The 20,986-nt window shown below is 42.9% G+C and overlaps 1 pseudogene; it reads left to right on the forward strand.

Moving 5' to 3' along the window:
• Positions 1-10,891: 10,891 nt before the first annotated feature.
• Positions 10,892-12,756, forward strand: LOC114218935 (protein arginine N-methyltransferase 5 pseudogene; annotated as a pseudogene).
• The last annotated feature ends 8,230 nt before the right edge of the window (positions 12,757-20,986 follow it).

Raw genomic sequence — 20,986 nt, forward strand, 5'->3', positions numbered from 1 at the left:
ACAGATGAATCAGAAATAGGGCTTAGATGTGTTCTGTCTTATATCTTAGCATCTGTTTTCTTCCCCCTATAATTATCATACATTTATTGAGAATTTGTTGTGCCAGACTTTGCACTTTGGATAAGTCATCTCAAATCCTTACGGTGGTTCTGCAGTTGCATAGTTTTTTAATATCCTAGACCTACTATTACTAGTTGTTATAAGCTTGGCTAAGTTACTTCACCCTTCTGAGTTTCAGTTTCCTCATCTATAAAATGGAGATATAAAAATAGATATGACTTCACAGTGTTATTATCAGGATTAAACAAGATAATATCTTTAAGGCATTTAGCATACTACCTGATGCATAGTAAAAATAGTAATAATAATAATAATAACAATATTAATGACAAGTAACATTAAAGAGTGCTTGCTATGTGCCAAGCATTAATTAAAGTACTTTACCTATATTATCTCACCTAATGCTCACAATAACCCTATGAAGTGCGTGCTATTATCCCCATTTTACAGATAAGGAATCCAAAGCTCAGAGGTTAAGGCACTTGCTCATATAACATGGCCAATAAATGATGGAATCATGTTATAACTCAGGCTGTCTGACTGCAGAGCACTCACTCTTGATTATTATACTACACTTGTCACTCAAAAAAGAGTTTATTATTACTGCAGATGAAGAAATTGAGTCCCAGAAAGGTGAATAATTTGCCCAAGGCAATGTAGCCATGGGTAGAGCTGAGATTGAAAGCCACTGGCTTCCTGCAGCCCCAGTTGGTTGCATGGCTGGGTCCTGGGAATTTGGATGGATTAAATGGCTTCCACAGGTGGACCACACCAAGAGCCATGCCTTCTGCATAGTGGATGTGGGTGGATAACAGCAGGGTTCATGACCTCTGACATCCCCTAGAGGAGCTGAAGTCTCAGTAGTGAGTCTGAATAACGAGGTTGGAAAGCAGACTTGTTGGAGTCCAGAAGCCATCCACACCCAGCCTTGATTTACATGGGAACATTTCCTCACTGTTGGCATTGGGGAAGGGAAATAGCAAATTTTGGGTGTTTGCTTATTTCCGTCAGTAATTTCAGCTAGGAGGGGTGAAGCCTGATTAATTATACAGCAGTTCATTAAAACATAATACCCCTTTGAAGCCTAAAGCAGCAAGTGGAGAGCTGTTTTGCAACTTTGGTGGGACACTGGGTAGTCTCCAACTCATCCTTTTATTGCAGCTGGATGGTGTGTTGACTCTAGAATTGTACCTTTCGGCACCATTGAGGCAAAGTAAGCAGGCTTGTTCTGTAAAGAGAACTCTGGGAATACATGGCTACTACAGAATCCCCCGGAAGGAACCCCGAGGCTGAGGCTGGGCTTAGCCCATGTTCTGTTCCCAGGGTCCTGATGGAGCTCCCACTGGGGGACTGCTACCTTCCCCCATGAGCCAAATCACCCCAGGGAGGTTGGGGGCCACGGCTGGCCGAAAGCCCTTGTGGCTGCTAGTGCCTCCACCTCAGGAAGACATTGCAGGCCAAGGAAAACACTTGGTAAACTTAGCCTGTGCAGCTCTCAGTAACTCATTTAGGATTTAATATTTCTTTTTAAACAGAGCACAGAAGGCTTGGAAAGCAAGTTTAGTGACTCCTGAGAGGATAACCTAGTTCCAAGTCTTATTCATCTTTGCTTTTGGCACCTAGAAGGTGCTCAATAAATGCCTGTTCAATTTCAGTCATCTTTTGTGGTTTTTAAAAAAGTTTGGAAACACCCCAAACACCATCTATTGGATTGCTTAGATTCTGGCTGAAGTCAAGTGTTGAAATGGTGGGTTACTTAAGACTGATTATTCCCAATTAGACAAATAGTCAGTGGACATTTATTGGTCAGGCATTGAGCTGAATGCTGTGGTAGGCAAAAGACATGCAACTGAGTAGGTAAAATTCAGAGCAGGAGCTACCACCACAGGAATATGGACCAGCCAACTGCAGGTGGAACAAAGAATGAGATAAATTAGATTACGAGGTCAGGAAGGTCTTCGCAAAGAGGGACACTGTGGGAAGAACCTCGAAAGAAAAGATTTGGAGATGCGTTGGGTCATGGTGTGGAGTTTTAGTTACTGTGAAGGACAAGAGCAAAGGCTTCTAGGCGTGAAGCTGCACTGGCAAGTATGCAGTGTGGCTGAGCTTCTGCTATGAAATGTCAGGATATAACTTTTTTTTTAAGTTTAAAGATAAATTCTCATGCAAATATATGACAAGGCCACGTCAAAGATTTATTTAACTCATTAAATGGGGAGTCAGCAGAGTGGTAAACTGGTTCAAAGAATTGGAGAGACTAAAGCCTAAATAATCAATAAGAGAAGGGATGCTGCGAGGAGACTGCAGTTAGACATGAGTCTGGTTAACATCCTACTGAGCTATAAATGCCATAACCTGTGCAGCTGTTTTCTCTACCACACAGAATTTATTTGCAATTATGCTGGATATTTGTAGCTTGCCAGTTTTATATACATTCACCCAAGTGTATAGAATTTGAGGCAGAATCAGTGGTAAATGGTTAAGTTGAATAAAATTTGCATTTCTCTAGAGCATCAGATAACCCCAAAGCAGGCTTTTTTCACAGTGCTCTAGGATGACTTCAAAAAAACATGCAGTGATCTTCTTCCCTAATTTCCAAGGTTCAGATAATTTGGCTAAAGGGTAACTGTTCTGGCCAGATTTGGAGGACCTGGTGATAGACTTCGACTTGATTCTGTATAAGTTTTAGCAGAATAATATGATCTGTACCAGCATATAGGAAGATGTGGGAAAGACTGGGTGGAGAGGAGAGATAGTGGAGAAAGAAAGTCTATTTAGAAGGATATGGTAACAGTTGAGGTAGAGATGATGATGTGGCAGTGGGCTTAGAAAGGAGGGATCTGATACAAGGGACCATGTGAAGATGAATGGATTTCATGGGGGCTGTGAGGGAGGGAGTTCAGTTCCACAAATGTTTATCAGGCATTTACTGTGTGTCACCTGTGATAAACACCAGCTGTTCAAAGAAGAGTAAGATATTACTGTTGTCGCCCAGGAGCTTACAGACATGAAAAATTGTTCTCAATTCCATTTGGAGAGGCCAGTGGCACAAAATATGTACAGGGTGAATAGGGTCAAGGTCAGATCAGGGAGCGGTCCCAGAGAGGGTCTTTAAGGACTAATAGTCATTGCTCGAAGAAGGAAGTTGGAGGAAGGTACTCAAGCCTTGGCTGCACATTGGAATCACCTGGGTAGCTTTCAGAATTCCTGCCTCCTACTCCCAGACATTCCTATTTAATAGGCCTGGTGTGACCTAGTCATAGGGGTTTTTACGTCTCCCCACGTGGTTCTAAAGTGCGAAGTAGAGAATGCTTGCAAAGGAAGAAACTATAGGCAAGGAGGTATGTATAAAGCAGTCTGGAATATGTTGGGGAAAGAAACATAATACAGTAGTCCCCCCCTGCATTATCTGCAGTTTTGCTTTCAAGGTTTCAGTTACCTGTGGTTAGCCATGGTTGGAAGCAGATGATACGCCTCCTGACAAATCATCAGAGGGTCAATCTTAGGCTAACACTATGTCGCAATGTCTACATCGTTTAAGTCCCTTTATCTCTTCATGTAGGCATTTTGTCATCTCATATCATCACAAGAAGGGTGAGTACAGTACAGTAAGGTATTTTGAGAGAGAGACCATATTCATATAACTTTTATTACAGTATATTATTAGAATTCTATTTTGTTATTGGTGTTATTAATCTCTAACTGTGCCTAATTTATAAATTAAACTTCATCATAGGTAAGTATGTATAGGAAAAAACTATATATAGGGTTTGGTACTAGCTGTGGTTTTGGGCATCCACTGGGGGTCTTGGAACATATCCTCCGTGGGTAAGGGGAAGGAAGGACAACTATACTTTACAACTGCTGTTTTGATGTAGGGGATGTTTGTAAGAGAGGCTAGGCTGGCTGGAGCTGGTAGCTGCCATGGAGAGCCTTATCCTGTCAGTGTGGAAGTAGAGATGATGCTACACATGTTCTACTCTGGGAGATTTGGGGGATGGGATACCACAAAGGTCCTAACATAAGGACAGGGAATTTTGGAAAATATTGAATTTTCTGTGGGAACTCAGTTTAAACTGGATGGCATCTAAGTTCCTTTCAGTTCAAGAATTGAAAAATTCTACATTTCTGTCATCAATTTGATGTTACTAATGTTGGGTTGAGTTGTACTTGAAACATCCATGGTCAGAACCTTAGGGAATATCTACTTAAATAGAATTATGCTTTTTTTTTTCTTTTAATCAAAAGAGTACTACATACCTGTAGTAAAAAAGCAAAAACTAAAATGTATAGAAGAGTATAAAGCAAGTTTCTCCTCTATCATCCCATGTCCCGTTTTCCCAGAGAAGCCTTCTGGGATAGTTCCTCAACACTTTTTTTCTCTACATATGTAAACATGTATGTGTGCACATTTAATATTGTACCTATATGGCCATATTGTACAAATTGTTCTGTAACTCATGTTTTTCACATTACAAAATATTTTTGGCATCTTCCCATGTTTGCATATTTAAAATTACCTCATCCTTATTGCTGATTGTATGGTACTCCACTTATGACACCATAATTTCCCTAACCTTTATTAGATATCTAGGTTGTATTAGTAGTTCATTGTGTTGTAATATGTTCCAGCAAACTTTCTTGTATATACATTTGTATAATGGGGCAAGTACTCTTTATTCATAGGACAAACCCTTAGACATAGAATTGCTAGGTCTGTGAATAAGTATGTTGAAAATTTTGATAGGTATTACCAAATTGTCCTCCAAAATTGCTGTATTAATTTAATGCCCAAGTACAGTATGTATGAGTGTGCTTTTTTCTCATTGCCTTATATGTGCTGTATATTTTAGAAGTTTTAAATAGTTTATTTTGGGTGATGAAAAATGATATCTCATTGTTTTAATTTGCATTTATTTAATAGAAGAGGAATTGATTATCTTTTCATATGTTTATTGTCTATTTGTGACCTTTTTGTTGAAACTGCCTATATATGTCCTTTGTTCTTACTTTTTTCTTGTAATTTCTTTTTTTTTTAAGATTTAATTTATTTATTTGACAGAGAGAGACACACAGTGAGAGAGGGAACACAAGCAGGGGGAGTGGGAGAGGGAGAAGCAGGCTTCCCGCGGAGCAGGGAGCCTGATGTGGGGCTCAATCCTGGGACCCTGGGATCATGACCTGAGCCGAAGGCAGACGCTTAACACCTGAGCCATCCAGGCGCTCCTTCTTGTAATTTCTTATAATATGGAATGTCTTCTTTATCATACCCTAAATTCACATGTAGGTTTAGATTTGTTTCTGGATTCCTTTTTCTATTCTTATCATCTGCCTGCCTATCCAAGCATTAATATTATACTGTTTTAATAACTAGCTTTGTAATACACTTTAATATCTGGTAAGACTGAGTCATCTTCAATTACCTTTCCTATTTAGAATTTTCCCACATGTTTATTTTTCCAGATGAACTTGAAAATAATATTATCAAATCCAAAAAAATTCACTGGAATTGAATTGAGCTACTAGATAAATCAGAACTGACATCCTTATTGTAATGAGGTTTCTTATTTAAGAAAAAGTTTTATTTTACATATTCAATTTTTTTGTTATTCAATAATTTTCAAGTTTTATTCATATAGGTCTTACACATTAAGTTTGTTGTTAGATATTTTATATTTGTTTTTGCTATCGGACAAAGGAATTTTTCTTCCATCCTATTTTTCATCTTGTTTTCATATAGGGAAGCTATTGGTTTTTATACATTCTGGAAGAACTATGTTAAGGGACATGCAGAGGAAGAGAAGGAGAGATCTGGGGGGAAGAAAGAATCAAGAGACTGTAGTGGAAGCTAGGGGAGGATACATTTCAAGGATCAAATATTGATCAAGGTCACTACCAAATGATACCAAGGTCAAGTAGGAAGGGATGAGACCTGAACCAGGAGCCAGCTGAGAGAGGGATGCAGTAAACATGAGAACACTTAGGGATCACGCAAGAAAGAAGGACATGCTACTCCTCCTTGTCTTTTGTATTCTATTCACTGCTGCAGTCAGAGAGCCCTCCACGTGTGATAGAAAAATCCAGAAGCTTGGATGCATATGCATTTGTGTGTGTGTGTGTGTGTGTGTGTGTGTGTGTGTGTGTGTGTGTGTGCGCGCACGCGCACATGCATGCAGCTGGTTAAAGAACATAGGTACCAGTCTCATGATTTGTGGGCTCACATGGGGACTGATTATTGATGGTTTCATTTATAGTGAGTGTGCTGTGAACCCAAAATTGGCATGCAAGGCAAATGAGGAAAGGTTAGTTTTCTCAGATGCTATAGAGTGGGGCTAAACTAGGGCATGGATTTGCTTTCCTGAGAAGTGAGAGCAGTAGATGAATAGCAAGACATTTTTTTTTTAATTTGTTTTAAGTGAAAATTTGTTCACATGGCACTGGAGTTCCCCAAACAGCCATAAATCCCTGACTTGGCTGGAGTCTAGCCTCCTTTATCCTTCCCAGGTTTAGCAGCCTTGCTGCCAGCGGTAAAGGTTCTTTTGGTACAGCAGGGGGTAGGAAGAAGAGCTGCATGATTGGCTTACGGCATTGCTTTCTCGCTGTTGCTTTCTGTTTGTCCAGCCTCATGCTTTAGAAATAGGGGGACTTTCATTGGCTGTGCTGTTAGAATAGTGTAAAGAGGGGCGCCTAGGTGACTCAGTTGGTTATGTGACTGCCTTCGGCTCAGGTCATGATCCCAGGGTCCTGGAATTGAGCCCCATATCGGGCTCCCTGCTCCACGGGAAGCCTGCTTCTCCCTCTTCTTCTGTCACTCCCCCTGCCTATCCTTTCCTGCTCTCTCTCTGTCAAATACATAAATAAAATCTTAAAAAAAAGAGACAATAGTGAAAAGATATATAATATCGCTCTACTTCTGAAAATATCCTTCTAATAACTGGACCCCGAGGCTGAGCGAATGAATTGAAAGAAAGCTGACTTCTCCAATTGTAGGGCTTGAGATATCCAGCTCAGAATAAAGGAGGAAACTTAAAATGGATGCTGATGGTCAATCTTTGGTACTTAACTTTAAGACTGTAGAATAAGGATGGAATTTAGTCATCATTTGGCGGAAAAGCTCTTTAATAGAATAAAATTGACTCTCCAATTTTAGAGGAGCATTTTTCAGGTTGCCAGATAAAATGCAGAATACCCAGTTAAACTTATATTTCAGATAAAATAAATAAAAATTATTCCTATTTTTAAAAGATTATTTATTTGAGAGAGAGAGAGAGAGAGCAAGAGAGAACACGAGTTGGGGGAGAGGCAGATGGAGAAGCAGATTCCCTGCTGAGCAGGGAGCCCAATGTGGGGCTCAATCCAAGGACTCCAGGATCATGACCTGAGCTGAAGGCAGATGCTTAATCGACTGAGCCACCCAGGCGCCCCAAAATTATTCCTCTTTTTATTTGCTAATGCTGACAATACTAAACAGACAGTCTTTCTAAGGTAGAGATGTCCATCTTATGTGGCAAAGCTCAGCAAGACTTCATTAGGTTATCCTATGGATTAAAGGCTCTTTGGGAAGAAATATTTAGGGCTAGATATCCTAGACGTCTGCTGGATTTCAATTTCTATACATTCTTTATGCACTGTCTGAGCCTCTCACATCCATCTTGTCCATTCTATTCCATCACTGCCTAGGGAGTTCCAACTATTAACACCATTAACCCAAAATGTTCATGGGCTCAGTGATTTACTCCCTTTGCTGTAAACTCCTATTGGTCTTTCTGCTTGGTTTCTCTTTCTTACCACTCCCTTCATGCCACACCATTCCACCCTGAGCGCAATGATCTGAAAAATGATTCCCAAACTCCATTTCATCATGTCCTGTGGTGATATGCTACCAGTCCAATCTGCCCACCTGTAGAACTGGAACCACATTTGTCTGTGGCCCAGGATTTCCAGCAGTGTAATTTCTCCTAGCTCAGTTCCATCTGTGAATCTTGTGCACTGAGTTCTTGGGAATTGATCTTTCATACTCCTTCACGGCTCCTCACTCAAGAAACATCTGTTAGTTGGTTGGTTCTAGTGAATCCTATCAGAATTGGCCAAATTTATTGCATGGGAAAGTTGTTTTAAGCCCAAGGTTCTTGTGCTGGAGAAGTTCAGAGAGATTAGAAGACACTGAATCCTGCTTTTACTTATGTGAGTCTCCCTCTTACTGTTGTTCTTAGTTTTAGGGCTCAAAAGACAGAGATCTCTGCATTTGAACTCCCCCAATTGAGGCAGTTTGGTTGGCAGATGGTCCTTTAAACTCCCAAACCAGCTTAAGCCAAGTGGGACTCAAATGTTGGTGTTGGAACTGAATTGAGAAGTTTATTCTTTAAGTCACTTAATTCTAGATTTCTGGGTTGAAATCTATGATATATTTCTCTTTGGAACTTACTGCTTGTGTCTGCAGGTCTTGTTCAAGAGAATAACCTCCTTGGCTGCTCTACTTAGAAATATTATAGAGCATTGCTGGAAGTGAGGAAGAGAGGTTGGAACCAAGAATAGTAATACTATTAATAAAATTAGCTGAAAGCTATAATCACAATAATAATGTTAATAGTGTAAGTTGTCCACCATGCTTCATGTGATTTATGCATGTTTTTCCTTAATTCATACAACATCAACAGTAGGTGTTTTTTTTTTTTTTTTTTTTACCATTTCACAGATGAGAAAACTGAGGTCCAGAATGATTGAGTAGTTTGCCCATGGATAAAAACTAGTTAAATACTAGAACCAGTATTTGAATAAACGTCCATCTGGCTGAAGTCCTAGGTTTACCCACTATAAGGTCACATTCCTCTTCTTGGTTGTTGGGAGACTTTTTGCTTTGTGATTACAGACTCAGGGGTCCACTGAAGGGAAATATGAGGGCTGAATGGTAGCCTGGCACCTGTGGCTAAACAGCACTCCATTTGGAGGATCATCTGACTGCCAGGACCAAGAGGAATAAGGCAACTGGGCCCAGATCCTGGGGGTCTGGAATGTGATGTGGGTCCCCAGGCAGGCTTCTCTGAAACCAGACCCTGCCTTGACCCTGGTTAATTACTCTAGTTATTCACACAACCAAATTCCTGCTGTCAGTGGGTCCTGTGATGCACATCAAGTCTGCCAACATACACAGAGCAGTGCTAATCCTGGTGAGCTTGCCCTGGGGCTGGGCAGGATGTCCTATCGAATGATTATCATGTGATGAAGCCCCAGTGCTCCCCGGCCTGTCCTGGCTTTCCGGCTGCAGTGCTAACAGACTTTTCTTCTGGGGCATCCGGGAGCTGGAAGTCGCTCACATGGATCACACACACACTGGTGCCAGCCCAGCAGCTTTACCTAGCTGAAGGCCTCCCTCACTCTGGCTTGATAGCAATCGAGCCCTCCCAGTTGGAGCTTGTTACCTGGGAGCTGTCCAGATCCAATGATGAAAACTGGCTAGGGTGTAGTTGTTACGGTCAATTACCGGCAGCCCATTAAATGAGGGTTGGCAAACCCAGGAGCCCCTGAGCACCATTTCCGAGGCACTTTGGATACATTGTTTTTCCAGCCTCTGTTCTCTTAACCTGCCTTGGCTCCATTCTTTTCTTTCATGTTGAGACTCATGGGAATATGAAGGGAGGTGGAATCCAGGGTTTCTGATTCCCAGTATAGTGACTTCTGGGTGGTGGGATGGGATGGGATGTTCTGTGCTTGGAAGGTGGGCTGAGCTTCTTTCACTTCTCAGGGAGAGGATGTGGACTTTGTTGAGAGCCAGTGAACTGAATCACCAGAGAGGTCAGAGTGTGCCTGGAAACTGAGTGCCTGCAGAGCTCTTCTGAACCCTCTTTTTTTTTTTTTTTTTTTTTCCTCTGAACCTTCTTAACAAAGGGCAAAGAAGAAGTTACCTTCTACAGGAGGGCTGCATCCAGGCCTTTCCAGGAAGTTAGAGGTGCTCAGGTTGGACCACCTAGGAGGTAGCCTATGCTCATTATTTTGGGGTAGGCTTTATTCTGGACCTTCTTTCTGAAGGATTCTAGTGTTTGCATCACCAGAATTTCTCTGGTCTGCTAGGTAGGGCCCATTTCTTCCTAAAGGTTAAGATCTTTCTAATACTTTAGATCAGTGGTTTAAAAAATGTGGTCTTTAGACCAGAAGCATCATCTGGAAGTGAGAAATGCAAATGATCAGGCCTCACCCCAGGCCCCCTGAATCAGAAACTCTGGGGGTGGAGCCTGGCAGTCTGTTATAGCAATGCCTTTGGGGTGATGAGGGGGCATGCTCAACTCTGAGTTTACTTCTTTAGACCCATGCTTCTCCAAGTGTGGCCTGTGGAAAACAGCATCAGCATCTCCTGGGAGATTACTAGAAATGCAGTATCTCCAGCCACTTCTCAGACCTGCTGAATCAGAATCTGCATTTTAACAAGGTCCCCAGGTGATTTGATTGCCCTTTAAAGCTTGAGAAACAGTGGTTCTCAACGTTGGCTGCACGTCAGGCTCACCTAATGCCGAGGCCCCACCCCAGACCAATTAAATCAGAATTTCTTGGGGTGATGCCCAGGTGTTGGTATTTATTAAAAGTTTCCCTAGTGATTCTAATATATAGTCAAGGTTGAGAGCAATTACTTTGGACCACCATAGACTCCAGAATCACAGGGAGTTATGTCTGTTAAAAAACAAAACAACCAGAGGGAAAAGATGGAGGCGATGGCGGTCGGAGGTGCCGGTGGGAGCCGCGTGTCCAGTGGGAGGGACCTGAACTGCATCCCCAAAAGAGCTGACACTCTGGGGGCTGTGGCCAAGCAGGGGTGAGGGCCCAGACCTCTGCAAGCAGAATGCGGGCTCCAAACTCGGGGATGAAGAGAGACAGACTAGTCATCCCCAAGAGACAGGGGTTTTTGATTTCCTCTGCATGCCTGTCTTCCACCTGAGTTTCAAGAGGGAGTTCACTCAGGAACCTGCTAACAATCATCCTGGCCCCCAGACATGATCAGACCTACTGCTGTCAGGAAGGGACTCAAAAGTGGAGAAGATCCGCAGGAACTCCGAGGCGGCCATGTTACAGGAGCTGAATTTTGGGGCATATTTGGGTCTTCCAGCTTTCCTGCTACCCCTAAATCAGGAAGATAACACAAACTTGGCCAGGGTTTCAACCAACCACATCCACACTGGCCACCACTCATCCATGTTCTGGATGTAGGTACCCTTGGTGGCTCCAGAGGACCTTAGAGATGATATCATTGAGAATGCACCAAGTACACACACAGAGGAGTAAGTGGAGAGGAGAAGACACGGATGTGGTGGCACAACTTCCGGACCTTGTGTGACTATAGCAAGAGGATTGCAGTGGCTCTTGAAATTGGGGCTGACCTCCCATCTAATCATGTCATTGATCATTGGCTTGGGGAGCCCATCAAAGCAGCCATTCTCCCCACCAGCATTTTCCTGACCAATAAGAAGGGATTTCCTGTTCTTTCTAAGATGCACCAGAGGCTGATCTTCTGGCTCCTCAAGTTGGAAGTGCAGTTCATCATCACAGGCACCAGTCACCACTCAGAGAAGGAGTTCTGCTCTTACCTCCAGTACCTGGAATACTTGAGTCAGAACCGCCATCCACCCAATGCCTATGAACTCTTTGCCAAGGGCCATGAAGACTATCTGCAGTCCCCACTCCAGCCACTGATGGACAATCTGGAATCTCAGACATATGAAGTGTTTGAAAAGGACCCCATCAAATACTCTCAGTATCAGCAGGCCATCTATAAATGTCTGTTTGATCAAGTGCCAGATGAAGAGAAGGATACCAATGTGCAGGTGCTAATGGTACTGGGAGCAGGCCAGGGTCCCCTGGTGAACACTTCCCTGTGGGCAGCCAAGCAGGCTGACCGGCGGATAAAGCTGTATGCTGTGGAGAAGAACCCAAATGCTGTGGTGATGCTAGAAAACTGACAGCTTGAAGAATGGGGAAGCCAGGTGACGGTAGTCTCATCGGACATGCAGGAATGGGTGGCTCCAGAGAAAGCAGACATCATCGTCAGTGAGCTTCTAGGCTCCTTTGCTGACAACGAACTGTCACCTGAGTGCCTGGATGGAGCCCAACACTTCCTAAAAGATGACGGTGTGGGCGTCCCTGGGGAGTACACCTCCTTTCTGGCTCCCATCTCCTCCTCCAAGCTGTACAATGAGGTCCAAGCCTGTTGGGAAAAGGACCGAGACCCTGAGGCCCAGTTTGAGATGCCTTACATGGTGCAGCTACAACTTCCACCAGCTATCTGCGCCCCAGCCCCGTTTCACCTTCAGCCATCCCGATAGAGATCCTCTGATTGACAACAACCGCTACTGTACCTTGGAGTTTCCCGTGGAGGTGAACACAGTGCTACATGGCTTTGCAGGCTACTTTGAGACTGTGCTTTATCAGGACCTCACCCTGAGTATCTGTCCAGAGACTCACTCTCCTGGGATGTTCTCATGGTTTCCCATCCTCTTCCCCATTAAGCAGCCCATTACGGTACGTGAAGGCCAGACCATCTGTGTGCATTTCTGGCGATGCAGCAATTCCAAGAAGGTGTGGTGTGAGTGGGCTGTGACAGCACCAGTCTGTTCTGCTATTCACAACCCCACAGGCCGCTCATACACCATCGACCTCTAGCCCTGCCCGCAAGTGTTCAGAGCCTTGGAAGCAGCTTCAAGTTCTGCTCCTGTGGCATAGAAAGTGCAGTACATCTGTGGGCTGTGATTCCCTTTGTCCATCAGAGTGGAGTATTTCAGTCTGCTTTCCTGCCTTACATCAAGGTGGGCAAAGGAGGAGAATTAATTGCAGGGTTCAAGCCATCAATCTGTGAATACTTCAGGCCAGGGTGGGAGGAATTAGTGCTGGATCTGAAGCTACTCCAACAGGCACTTGGCCTCAAGCGCTCCCTGGAATAGCCCCGAGAACACGTGGATTGAACACATTTTCAGCCCTTTCCCTGCCCATCTCTGTTCCTGTTATGATGGTTTTGTGTGGGAGGAAATACAAATAAAGTGAAGTTACAGCCTTTAAAAACAAAACAAAACAACCATCCAACTACACAACAACCAGAACAAACCCGATAATGTAGAGCAGAGCTTCTTAGCAGTATAGAGGGACATATTAGTGCCTCATGGGGTGTGTTGGGTAGATGTGGAATTTATAGCCTGATCCTATCAGGCCTTGGGGGTGACAGGATGGGACCTGGGTTGCCATGAGCAACCGTTTACCCCCGGGGGCTATTACAAATATCATTTTCTTTGTATGCTGTGACAGGAAGAAGGTTAGGAAACATGCTGTAGAGAAGCTGAGTCTATTATTCCTGAGTTAATGTGCTAACTATGCTGATGGGGTCTGGGGAGGGTTGCAGAAGATACTAAAAATCACTGACTCTGGGCCTGAGAGGGCAAGAACGTGCCTTTAGATATTCTATAACATCTTCCATAATTCAAATCCAGACAAATACTTTCTAGACCATCATTGCCACCTGGTATTTATTTAGCATTTTTGCTATTTAGACGTTTCCTAGTTGTTATCCTATTGTTTCCTAAAGTAAGCACAGATTATCTTCCCTTTTTGGAGTTGAGGGTTTGAATCCCAGAAAGTTGAGACTCCCTTAAGGCCAGTTAATAAGGGACAGTTGGAGGGTGAAGAGGTTTCCTTGATGTGCACTGGAAAGGTCTAGAGACCTTTCATGTCATAATGGCAAATGCTACCTCTGGGGTGGGGGTGAGGAGGTAGGGGGTGGGACTCAGCCCCTGAAAGGAGGGACTCAGTGTTCCTACTGCTGCCTTCAGTCCTGAGTCTTTGCCTGGAGCCTGGGGTTTCCTGGGAGTACCCCAAGAAAGCTCTAAAAGAGGAACTGTTTAGCTAATTACAAAACCCGACTGTTGTTTGGCTGGCTTGAATGTGTTAACACATCCCCCTTTTGCATAAATTTTCATCCTGGTGCTGGATGAACATATTGTAATTATGCTAATTGTGCTGGCTGGGCAGCCTGAGGCTGAGAGGGAGGGGGACCCCTCTCCTAATTGTTTCCCTCTCCTGGAGCAGTTGGTGCTCTGCCTGAGTCCCCTGACAAGTAGAGGGAAGGCTGTGGGGCAGGTGGAGCTAGGGAGGAGGTCTGCACAGGGCTTCCTGTCCTGGGGCTGCAGGGGTCCACCTGGTTTTTGGGGAAGGAGGGAGGGGTTAGAGATAGGTGTCAAGGATGGGTTGACTGAGCAAAGGGACCTTCTGCTGGATTCAGTAGAGACTGTATTCAGGACTGGCCCTTGTGAGATTGTGAAAGAGGCAAATTTATCTTTGATGTCCTTCATTTTCTCTTTGGTGGTGGTGGCTCTCCCCACCTCCCTTACCTCATCCCTCCTCCACCCACACCCCCAGCTCCTCTTGCTTTTTCTTTTTGCTTTTCCTAAACCTCCAGGCATCCAGTGTTTTCTGCTGGTTTAGAATTTGTTTGCAGGCAAGTTTATGATATAGACATAATTATAGATATAGATACAGATATAGATATTGACATAGACATAACTATCCTCATATGTAGGAGACTTAATGAACATTTGACTACTAAAGACAACTTGTTAGAAAGCACAGTGCTTAATGAACCTAAGGCCGTGAGTGATGGAGATATTTTCAATCAGTGACTTGTCCAGTGTTCTTTATATGACAGGGTTTATGTAAACAAAATTGTTGACAATTGGCACCAAGGCAGTTTTAAACAGAATTGATAATGTATACTGGATTTATTATTAAGTTGTTTGCACTCACTTTTTCTAACACCATTTGTCTTTATGAGCTCATCAGTAAAGGGTACTTCACACAGACTTCACAGGTGAGTATGACTCTGTGTGTTGTGTACATTTGTATCCATCCAGGGAAAGGAACTGAGTCTCTCATCCAAGTTGATGCAGACTGAAAAGGATCACTTAACCAGGGGTGACCTTGAGATGGTTAGCCTCTGGGCACCCATCTGGACTTTTCACAGGATGTGTAATGGCAGTCCAAGCTTATATAAGCATATTTTATAGGGCAGCATGACACTGGTCAACATTCTGGGTTGCACTGAAGTAACAGCTGAGAAAGTAAACCTTGACTCTAGACTGTCACTGGTTGATGTCTGCAGTGGCTTTATTTTCCATTTGCATTTAGGTTTGTACATTTCCATTGGTAGTCTTCTGTCCAGCTGTCAGAAAAACCATGGAAGTTCTTCTCTTCTTTCCTTTTGATCATGTAGGTCTTTATAGCTGACTCCAGGGAAGTGCTAAGCTTTGTATAACTGGCTGATGGGTTTCATTTAGCACCATGATTCTCCTGTGGGACTCTTTGTTTAGTGTTGGTTGTGAAACTCATGATTCAATCCAAAATTTCCTAGCTCAACTAGACTGATTTTTGGCATCATGAACCAAGTGTAGAACGAAGATCGTTTGGTTTGTATTTTCTATTAGTCCAGGGCCAGCTGGGTCTTCAACAGTGTGATTGGTTTCAGAGGAGTAGGGGATATACAAAATAGCAAACACAGTCCTTGCCCACAGGGCAACATATATCCAGTCTCTTATCCTTCAGTTTCTCTCTGTATTTTTTCTTTCCCTTGGACTTTTCCCTCTTTTCTCTTTGTTCTGTTTTTTTCCCTCTGTCTTATTTTTTTTCCTTCTGTTTGTGTTTCTGTAAGATTCGTCTTTACTCACATTTTCTACAACTAAATATTTCTGCCTTTTTCCCTTTTACTTCTATGGCCTTATCATTGTTTTTTCTAATCATCTGATTAGAGATTTTCAAAGCAGGAAAAGAAACAGACAACAAAAACATCTCTTAAAGCCTGATTCCTGAACAGTCACTGATGGGTTAAGCAGACCTTCCCTCTCCTCATATTGTATAACCTTGCTCAGGTATTATAACTCAAATGGTCCATTATCTGAAAGATCTTCCTAACAGTGGGCGTTTTGACCTACTAAACAATATGAGCTTCCCCCATAACTGTTCACAACAGGCTAAATGCAGGGCAGAATTTCAATCCTAAATCAGAATTACTCTGGATTTCTGGCACTTTAAACCAGATTGCTAATACCCAGTGATTTTATTGGAGTACCTCTTGTGGGTGTGGACTTTTTTTTTTTCTTTTCATTTTAAATGCTAGCTAAAAGGGAAAAATGACAAGCTCATTCCTCTGAAAGAGAATTTTGGCAGGCAGATAGTATGATTCTGGAACAGACGGTTTAAATATTATTTACGTGTTATTTAAAGTTGCAACATGGGCTTATGCATATTCCTGCAACATTAAATAACTGTTTAACTTGAAATTCTTATCAAGATTTGATCAGTTTATTTGGAAAAAGAGAAAACCTAGGGTGAATTGCTATCCCTAGGAAAATAGAAGCCCCACTAGGATCGAAGTAGTTGATGAGAAAAGGAGAACCAGGACATGTTCTCCTTTAGGGCAGACAGCCTGTTACTGGGGCTAGAAGACCACTGTCCTCCAAAATGTGGTTATTGACCTGTTCAAAGGATTGCTTTCATTTGCTGCTTCAGATCTAATTGTTGACTCTAGTGGGGACCACATATGTTTACCATGTCCAATAACCAACAGCATTCTCAACTTTGAGGGTGGAACAGGGAAGTAATTAAATGGAAAATCAACAATAATACAAAACATCATATAAAAAAGACAAGTCTTATTCTATTTCTAATCATCATTTTGAGAAAAACTGAATGAGTGTATTTCCCTGAGAAAACAAGAGGAAGAATCCTTACTATGTTGAATCACTTCTTGCCACATTTTAGGCAATAATAAATTTGGATACCCAATGTGAAACTCATATGGGAAAGAAAAGATGGCTCAAAGATGTATAAGTCAGGATAGGTTATGGTGTGGTAACAAACAATCCCCAAATCTCAGTAGCTTAGCATACAAAGGCTTATTTCTTCCTCCTGAAAATTCCACTAGAACAACTTTTGGCTTTCCATGAAGCTCCTTTCCAGGAGATCTAGGTTGCTTACATCTGTTGCTGTGCCATCTGGAACACATGCCTTCATGTGTTTAGTAACTTTGGTTACTAAAACATGGGAAGAGCTTGGCTGACCGGCTTTTAAATGCTTCATTCCGAAAGTGACATACATCATTTCTGCTTGCAACTTGTCGGCCAACTTGTTGACTAATTTGTTCACTACCAATATTTGTGTGGTAGCAGTGTTTTAGAGAAGCTTGCAGAGGGCTAGATTACTGAGAAGGTCTAGGATCAAGGCCCTCTCAAAGGCAGGAGAGCTGGAGTCAGCTCTACACTTGCTTGGACTGCAGGGTTGAAGTAGACAGAATTGTGGGAGACCCTGAGAGGCCAGAGGCAGAGGGTCTGGTTGCCCTACTAGGGGACCATACCATATAGGGAGGCAGATGATCTGCAGGGGTCTGCTGCTTGCCATTTCAAGAGGGCCCTTTCTGAGGCTGGCTAAAGCTTTGTAGACACTGACCATTTCTGTGTGTAGTCCTCTCAGATGCCAAACTCTCCTAAGGTAGGGACAATAACTTACTGGTTGTTGTGATAGCAGCAGTGTGTCCCATGGTGACTTACCTAAAGAATACTAACTGGCTTTTAGTGGAATAAACCAGGCAGCCTGAGTGGGTCAATATTGTTGCTTCTGTGGTATAAACTAGGGCTTCTCAAACTTTGTTATGCTTACAAATGACCTAGAGATCTGGTAAAAAAAAAAAAAATGCAGATTCTGGTTCAGTAAATCTGGGGTGAGGCCTGAGATTCTGCATATTGAACCAAGATTTCATATTTCACATAAAGGTATTAACTGAGGATTCCAATTGGGTGTGTTAATCCCCTAAGGCTCAGTTATGTGAATACAATTGAAGGGGTTTTTGGGAAGCTTCCTTTGTGAGAGGGAATAATCTCAATCTAGTTATTCCTATTGTCCAGGCCACTGATGGGAATCACACATAGGCCTTCAGAGACAAAGAGGTCTCATTGGGCTGAGCTATTTGTTTTTTTTTAAATGACTCTTGTTTTTTATTTTTTATTTATTTATTTATTTTTATTTATTTATTTGAGAGAGAGAATGAGAGATAGCACGAGAGGGAAGAGGGTCAGAGGGAGAAGCAGACTCCCTGCCGAGCGGGGAGCCCGATGTGGGACTCGATCCCAGGACTCCAGGATCATGACCCGAGCCGAAGGCAGACACCCAACCAACTGAGCCACCCAGGCGCCCGGGCTGAGCTATTTGTGAATATATGAATTCTCAATACACCTGGTTTTGTTTTCTCCTCTTAAGGAATCTGACAGGCAGTTAATAGCTCATGAAAAAGCCGTATCCAAACTGTACTTTGAAGGAATCAGAAAGTACTGCTTTTGAATGATTTCCTTCCTATTGCTACTTCCAAATCCAGTCTAACAAGAGACTTAGACCCTGAGTGGCTCCTCTAGCATTCAGATGTGTCTGAGAAAACACAAGAGGCAATCAAATCACCCTAACACTGGCCACTTCAGAGCGTTCACTTGAGATGACAGTTTCAGCTTCAAAAGAGGTATGCAAACTGGAATAATGAAATGTTCCATTTTATTAAGTTCCTGGCCGGAGGGAGGGATTGTACTAGAAGGAAGAAAAGGTGGGGAGTTTTTAGCTTGACTTCTGTGACGCTGATAAGCAGCAATTTTTGCAGAGGGGGGGAAAAAGTAATCCACTGCAATAAAACCATTTTCATAATACCATGGGAATGAGTTATTGCTGCGAGTAAGGCATGGCTCCTAATGGCTGCCCGGGCTTCCATCTCCATCTTTCATGGGCCAGTCCGACATTTTTATAGTGCTAACACAAGAGAGAGCATTTATGTTGCTTCCATTCTCCATCTGTCAACGTTAGGGTGGAGTGCCACTACCTGAGGTTCACTTTTGATCTGATTTCTGTGTCAGCTCAGCACGGGACTGCTGGATATGCTATGGGAGCCGGGTGGCTCTGGAGGCCCGTTGCACACGTTTTCAGACCACTGATGGTTAGAAGGACTGAGAGTAAATTGTTTTTGCATGAATCAGAGCAAAGTGCCATTTCCTCTCCTTTATGTTTCATCAGAAACTTGGCCACACTGCATTGGCCTTGCTTTCCCTGGGCCTTCCAGAACTTTGTCCAAGTTCCTTTTCCAGAAAGTGGGATTCTCTGTCTCTCACTGGACCTGGTATATGCCTGGCCCTGAAACAGCAACCCAGAGAGCTGTTAAATGCACGAATGAGAAGAAAATACTTATATGTGTGTATTGCTACATTTCTGCCCCTACTAGTAGTGTCTATGTGACTTGCAGTAGGACATGCTTACTTTTCCTATCACTTCACTTCAGCCCCCCAAAAATCTTTGGGATTGCTTACCATTATTTCTGGGATCCATGAACCCAGAAGTGACTTCTCCTTCCCATTAATATCTTGACAGTTAACTACTAGCTTGCACTAACCTGTATTCTTAGTTATTTAAGCTTTGAGATCAGAGAATGTGTTTTCTTTACATTTTCCTGTGGTAAGATTCCTGGCACCATACATAGCAGTTACTCATTGTATGTTTGATTGATTGATGGATTGACACAATATCTGCTTGGATCTGCTTATACTTTAAAAGGCAGGGTGTTCTGAGGGTGAGACAGGATAGATACCTGCTAATGCAGGCTCTGAAGTCTTTGCAGAAAGTGCCATCTGAGGCAGCTGCAAAAACTATCCACAGGCCAGTACAGAGTTCTAACATGAGAGAAATGAGTCTGGGTACACATGCAGATATGGATTGAAGCCTGATTGCAGAGCGTAGCCGTGTCTCTGACAGAGCCTGAATGCCTTTTGGAGCTTCTTGATCCTAAAGATCTCATTCAGCTTTAGTTTAGGATGGTAATAACTTAAACTCCAACACTGGGATGGCCATTGATCAATGAAATGAGCTGGCAGTTTCCAGACAGATTCGTGAAATGAAATACCTCAAATTGACCAGTCTGAGAACATTTTTCACAGCCTATCCATCCCTTCTGAGCTATTCAGAGAGCAAAGTAAAAGAAATTAGAACTTTGAAATTGCTGCTTGTCCAGTGGCAACCTCTCTGGGACACTGAACGAGTTGCAATTTATCTAGTTTTCCCACTTAGAGAATTGGCAACAGCAGCTGTACTGACCACACTTAATGAGTATAGATGCATTAGATACTGTACTAAGTCTCTTGATCTCAGTTAATTTTCACAACAAACAGGTAAGGTAGCAGTGGTTATCCTTATTTTATAGACAAGGTAACCAAAACTCAGAAAAGGAAGTAAGTCACCCAAAGTTACACAGCTAGGAAGTAGCTGAAAGACTTGAACCTTAGGTCTACTTGATCCAAAGACATGCTCTTAAATGTTACATAAACTGCCTTTTCCCTTTTAAAGCATCTCTTCTTAAAGATAAATGCTCCTTTTCGTTTTGTTTTTTTTTAAAGATTTTATTTATTTATTTGACAGAGAGAAAGAGAGAGAGAGAGAGATCACAAGCGGGGGTAGGGGGGCAGAGGGAGAGGGAGAAGCAGGCTTCCCACTGAGCAGGGAGCCCGAAGCGGGGCTCAATCCCAGGACCCTGGGATCATGACCTGAGCCAAGGGCAGACGCTTAACCGACTGAGCCACCCAGGCGCCCCGAAATGCTCCTTTTCAAAGTGGAATTGGAAGGCAGTGGGTTGGGTCCCATTTTTTTTAAGAGGTGTGTCCTTGTGATTTGGGAGGTTAAGAAATATAAAAAATAATTTTTTGCTATTTCTCAACTTGGTAGCAATTTCAACTGAACTAACAGTTGGAACTGTTTTGTGGGAGAACTCCATTCCCCTTTGAGGACTGTTGCAGCAATGCACTGGTAGGATTTAAGTTCCTTCTAGGAGTTGGGCTGCCAAGGCCCAGATGGCCAGGAGCAGGGCACCAAACCAGGAAGGTCTGAA

This window comes from Eumetopias jubatus, unplaced genomic scaffold (assembly GCF_037043125.1).
Source record: "Eumetopias jubatus isolate StellerSeaLion01/CBP00866 unplaced genomic scaffold, mEumJub1_p1.0 scaffold_9, whole genome shotgun sequence".
Taxonomy (NCBI): Eukaryota; Metazoa; Chordata; class Mammalia; order Carnivora; family Otariidae; genus Eumetopias; species Eumetopias jubatus.